Source organism: Barbus barbus, assembly GCF_936440315.1.
Source record: "Barbus barbus genome assembly, chromosome: 29".
Lineage (NCBI taxonomy): Eukaryota > Metazoa > Chordata > Actinopteri > Cypriniformes > Cyprinidae > Barbus > Barbus barbus.
This window is the reverse complement of record NC_136757.1, coordinates 14,792,373-14,798,525: the sequence shown is the minus strand read 5'-3', so window position 1 is coordinate 14,798,525 and position 6,153 is coordinate 14,792,373.

Sequence of the window (6,153 nt, the reverse complement as noted above, 5' to 3'; positions counted from 1 at the left end):
TGCAAAAGGTACAACAGAAGTAAATTAATAAATAAAAAACAAATCAGAATATTACAGTTTTTTTTTTTAGTTTCATAGCAACTTACATTCATAGACCATATCTTTCAAAGGAGTTTCACTACAGCTTGGTCTGACTGTGTGACACAATTTTGTGTAAACCGGCATTGAAACATTTTTTTATTGTGAAATGCTTTAGTAAACTAAATGAAAGCATGAGGAAATCAATTTTTGATTTGACAATTTTGGACACCTTTAAAAAAGTTTTTTTTCTCTCTCTCTCTTTTCTGGAGCTTGACAGTGGTGGTTTTTAAACTGTAATTATGTGGATAAGGGCTGCATGAAAATTATGTTTCCACCTATATGTTATATCCATCTATATCTATATACACAAAGTTCAAAAGTTTGGGATCAGTAAGATTTATAATGTTTGTTTGTTTTTGGAGTTTCGTATGCTCATCAAGGCTGTATTTATGTGATCAAAACTACAGGAAAGAACAGTAATATTGTGAAATATTATTACAATTTCTAATATAGGTTTCCTACTTTATATACTTTGTGATGCAGTGCTGAATTTTCGTTAAACATTACTCCAGTCTTCAGTGTAACATGATCCTTCAGAAATCATTCTAATATGCTGATTTATTATCAGTTGAAACTGTTGTGCTGCTTATTTTTTGGATCCTGTGATACCTCTTTCTTTGATTCTTCGATGAATAAAAAGTTATATGTAAAAAGAACAGCAGTTATTCCAAATAGAACAATATAAGTCTTTAATATCATTTTTGTCCATTTAACACATCCTTGCTGAATGTTTTTAATTTCTTAAAAAAAAGAAAGAAACATTTACTGACCACAAACTTTCACACACTGTAAGAACTTTTACTATGATCTACTCAATTTTTTTGATGAAACATTTTTACACTAAAAATATTGAGTAAATTTTAAAGTTGTGAAATCATTTAAATATATTTTAAGAAGCAAGTAAATGTAACTAAAAAAAATGATTAAGCAGTACAACTGTTGATTATAAATCAGCATTAGAATATTTTTTATAGTCGCTGTTTTTTACTGCCCTGAAGACGTGAAGACGATGGGTGGTGGATACAATATCACATGGATCTGTGATTGTTGTGGAGCTGTTTGTTCAGGTAAGCATGGGAAAAGCTCTCGCTGTCTCTCATACTTGAGCTCATCTTCCCTCCCTGCAGATTATCCCTACATCCCTCGTTTTCACATCATCAGACTCACTCCACATCCAGTTGCTGTTCTCCTGAGGGGTGCTTGCCCCTCTACAGATCAGTGCTGCCTCACTGCACCTGTCAATCAGTGTCTCTTTTCCTCTCGCTCTCTTCCTCTTCCCACCCTATTTCATGTTTCTGCATGAGATGCATGACACACTGTAGTTCAATTAGTCACAAATTTCCCAACTTTTAATCACTACACAGTGAAAGCCAATGCAAACAGGCCCAAAAAACATCGTTAAACAACTGACATGAAGGAAAAATCTTATTCAAAATGTATTAGACTGGAAAATCCCAGGAAAACAGCACATAAACTGATATAATATCAACCTCTTAGAAATCTCTTGATCATTATGAGATTATATATATATATATATATATATATATATATATATATATATATTGTCATTTACAGGTAGTAACTAAGATCTACATCATTTTGATGTTGGATAAACTGACCATTGTAGCTTTCTTCATGATGATGAGCAGCGTGTCAAAACCTTTACCAGTGGCATTGCTCTTCTTCTGTCTTGATGTACAGACAAGCAGTCTAGCTCTTCCCCCTCCCTGTTCTCCCCCCATCCAAAAGTGTGTACTTTGGGGAAGAGCATGAGATGTGAAGGCTCTGCCCTGCCAGGGAGACAGGAGCGAAAACAAAATGGCACGGTTAACAAAAGGGCCTGTATCCAGGCCGAGGCTAGCCATTGTCCTGTGCAGAGCCTGCCGTCGAACGTGAGACGAGCGGGTCCCCCCTCCGCTGCAGGAACCTAATAGGAAATCAAAGTTCTCACAGAGAATGGGCCGGGCTCAGAGTTACCCTCCCTTGGGTCTTGCTGAAAGAAGAGTGCAGAAAGAGTTCTGGCAGGACCAGAGAAGGTTAATGCAGTGGATAGTCTTTCTGCTGCTTGCGTCCATGGCCCACACAAAACTCTCTGTCTGTCTATCTATCTGTCTGTCTGTCTGTCTGTCTGGAAAGATACCTTCACTGCCCAGTGTATAATCTTGGAAACATTCTGGCTCTGTGGAGGTTTTTGGCCTTCTGAAACTCAATTATGCAACAGAATGCAGCTGTTATCATTGATAAATTAGTTTTATAGAAAAGACACTCACAACCCGCTTTCATAATACATGCAACACAGTTTAAAACAGGAAATAAACAAAGTTTTAAGATTTTAAAACAAGGAAACTAATATAAAATTATTATTTTGAAATCAATGTTAGTATCAATATTCTTTGTATTTTTTTAAAAGATTTTTAAGATTGATTTTTAAGACTTTTAAGATAAATATTCAATATTTTTTTTAAGAATTTGTGGCATTGATTGTGAGACTCTTTACAAACAGTCATGCTTCCTCATGAAGCACAAGATCAATCATGCTATAAAATCATGCTGAAGAACATGATTATCAGATTTTACACAAACTTGCATAGTTCATGTAGCTCAAGAGCTTCTGTCATTAAAGCAAATGGTTGGATGAACCAAATACAAAGACAAAGACAATCTCACATTTTTTTTAGCTCTTTGTTAATATAATTTGTCATGAAAAGTGTCTTAAATTAGAAAAATGAACATAGAACCAATTCTGTCATTATTTACTTGCGCTCACGTCATTCAAAACCTGTATGGCTTGCTTACTTCTACACAACAAAAGAAGATATTTTGGTAACCAAATGTTTTGAATGGACAAAAACACATTTCTCATTTAAATTCCACAGAACAAAGTCATACAGGTTTGGAACAACATAAGGAAGATTAAATGATTAATTTTTGGTTGGACTGTCCCTTTAAGTCGGTTTATGTCCACTTGAGTTCAAGTCTTCAGATATGTCAGAGGTCAAGAAGAAGGCTTGAGTGGGACATGTGAAACAGCAAGAACCTCTTCACATCAGATGAAATACTCTTCTCATGAGATGACGGTGGTAAGACACTCTTATCGTGAGATGGAGGTGTTAAGATCCTCTTCTCTTCAGATGGAAGTGTTAAGCGCCTGTGTTAAGCTGCTTAAATGCTTCCGCAGCCCTGGAGGCAGATCACCTGAGGGAAGCTTTTTACTGTGACACAGCACAGCACAGCCTTTAGCCCCCCGGGTCTGTTTCTGGGTTACCCACCAGAGAACAAGAGCTTTTTGCGGTTCAGATTCTTGGAAGGTGTTGGATGTCTGCAGTGTCACAACTAACAAAACCATTTGAAAACAAAGTGGCCCACTGAATGCAGCGCTGCAATGTGATCCCTGTCCCTTTGTGCAGCAGTAGAAAATGTCCCCTCAGAAGCAAGGGGCAGACACACCATTTAATTCCTCTGATTTTCCCCTTTTAAGTGTATTCTTCAAAGGTGAACATGTTAACTAAAAGAGCTATGTTACCTCTTGGGAAGAGGCAAACCCTCTTGCGGTTGTTAGATGTAAAGATGATAGACAGGCTGTGCCCTAGTCTTATGGTAGTGTCACACTTTAAACCAGAAAGCAAGTGCATTAACTTTTTTATAATTCAATTATTATTATTTTTTAATTGCCCAAGAGAACATAAAAGTACAGCTTGCTCCTCTATTTATTTATTCATTTATCTATGCTTTAATGAAATATTAAAATTATGTATTTATAAATTTTATATATTTGTTTATGCATCTAAATATATATATATATATATATATTTATGTATTATTATCTATCCATATGTGACCCTAGCCCACAAAACCAGTCTTAAAGGAACACTCCACTTTTTTTGGAAATAGATTTATTTTCCAACTCCCCTAGAGTTAAACAGTAGAGTTTTATCGTTTTTGAATCCATTCAGCCGATCACTGGGTCTGGCAGTAGCACATTTAGCTTAGCATAGATAATTGAATCGGATTAGACCATTAGCATCTCGCTCAAAAATGACCAAAGAGTTTCGATAATTTTCCTATTTAAAACTTGACTCTTCTGTAGTTACATCGTGTACTAAGACTGACGGAAAATGAAAAGTTGCGATTTTCTAGCCTGATATGGCTAGGAACTATACTCTCATTCCGGTGTTATAATCAAGGAACTTTGCTGCCATTCCATGGGTGCAGCAGGCCCAATGATATCTCGCAGTCTCTGAAAGTAGTCCCCAGCTTGGTAACTAGTTATAATATAGCTGGGGACTACTTTCAGGCGCTGCATAATATCATTGCGTCTGCTGCACCCATGGCTGCACCCATCATTTTTGAGCGAGATGCAAATGGTCTAATCCGATTCAATCATCTATGCTAAGCTAAAAGTGCTACCGCCTGACCCGGAGATCAGGTCGGAGATTCAAAAACGGTAAAACTCAACTCTTTAACTCTTGGGGAGTTGGAAAATGAGCCTATTTCCAAAAAAAAAGTGGAGTGTTCCTTTAAGTCACACGAGTATATTTGTAGCAATAGCCAAAAATACATTGGATGGGTCAAAATGATTGATTTTTCTTTTATGCCAAAAATCATTAGGATATTAAGTAAATATCATGTTCCATGAAGATATTTAGTAAATTTCCCACCATAAATATATCAAAACTTTACTTTTGATTAGAAATATGCACTGCTATGAACTTAATTTGGACAACTTTAAAGGCGATTTTCTCAATATTTTTATTTAGTTTTTTGCACCTTCAGATTCCAGATTTTCAAATAGTTGTATCTCGGCCAAATATTGTCCTATCCTAACAAATCATTAATCAATGGCATCAATCAGCCTATTTATTCAGCTTTCAGATCTCAATTTAAAAAACTTGACCCTTATGACTGGTTTTGTGGTCCAGGGTCACATATGTTGTGCATTTCATTATTTTCCTTAATAATCTTTATAAAACATCCTTTACAAAACAAAAAAGAAGAAATGGAGGATAGTTTATAAGTTTAGAATTATTTAAGTCTTTCTGTGCATATATGATTTAAAGATAAAATATAGTTCCATTAAATATGATTATTTGTCATTAAAAACAGAGCTAGAGGCCCACACCATAGTATCCCATGCTTTAAACTGAACTGATGCGGATTAATTTTAATTTGTATTCGCGATTCATGACAGAGGGTCGGAATCTAGAGGGTCACTCTTGTCCACAGCAAAATGAACTTAGGCCTTCCAACTGTCTGTCTGTTGTGGCAGCGGTGCGACGGCTTATTCTCCTTTCCCTGTTGCCGTCATACTCCTGTCAATCAGCTTGTTAATTACTGCCTGTGCCCACTGTGTGAAAACCTATGTCAAGAACTTTGACCTCATGGGCCGTAACCCCCTCCATTCCTGTCTACGGACAGAGAGGTGCTGCCACAGATGACGTACCCACTGACCACCTGACAGAACGCACTGCTGGCCTTAATGAGCAAACGTCCACCTACGAGTGTATATGATATGCTAGAGCAGAGGCAATGCATGTCAGCAAGGTCAAGAGATAAATGTATGATTGTGCATGTGTGTGTGAAAACTCTTTGGGTGTTGACAGTGACGGATGGAGATGAAGAGGAGCAGGACTCCTGGGACTTAAAGCTAATCCAGCATCCTAACAATGGGCTTTCCTGGCGGGAGGGCTTTGACTCGCTGTGACTAAGGCAGGAGGCGGAAAATAACACACTGACATGTTTCATTAAGCTTGTTAATGCTGTCTCTGCCCCCGTCTCTCCTCCCCGATCCCACAGGCTATACGCCAGACATCCATGTTCGGGAATGCGGCTGAAGGAAGATCTGATCAATCACTGTTTACCTACGACTGAATTAGTAGACTGACTGGCATGGGAAGAATGACTATGCTGATAGTAATGTTTACGAGCAATAGTTTAACTTCAAAAAGGGGACTAAACCTGCAAAAATAAGCCTCTTTTCTAGTAGACATTCATATGTAAGTTTTTATTTCTTTCGTTATCACACATATTTAATTGAGATCTCAAAGAGCTTACATTTTAATCATTTATACATTT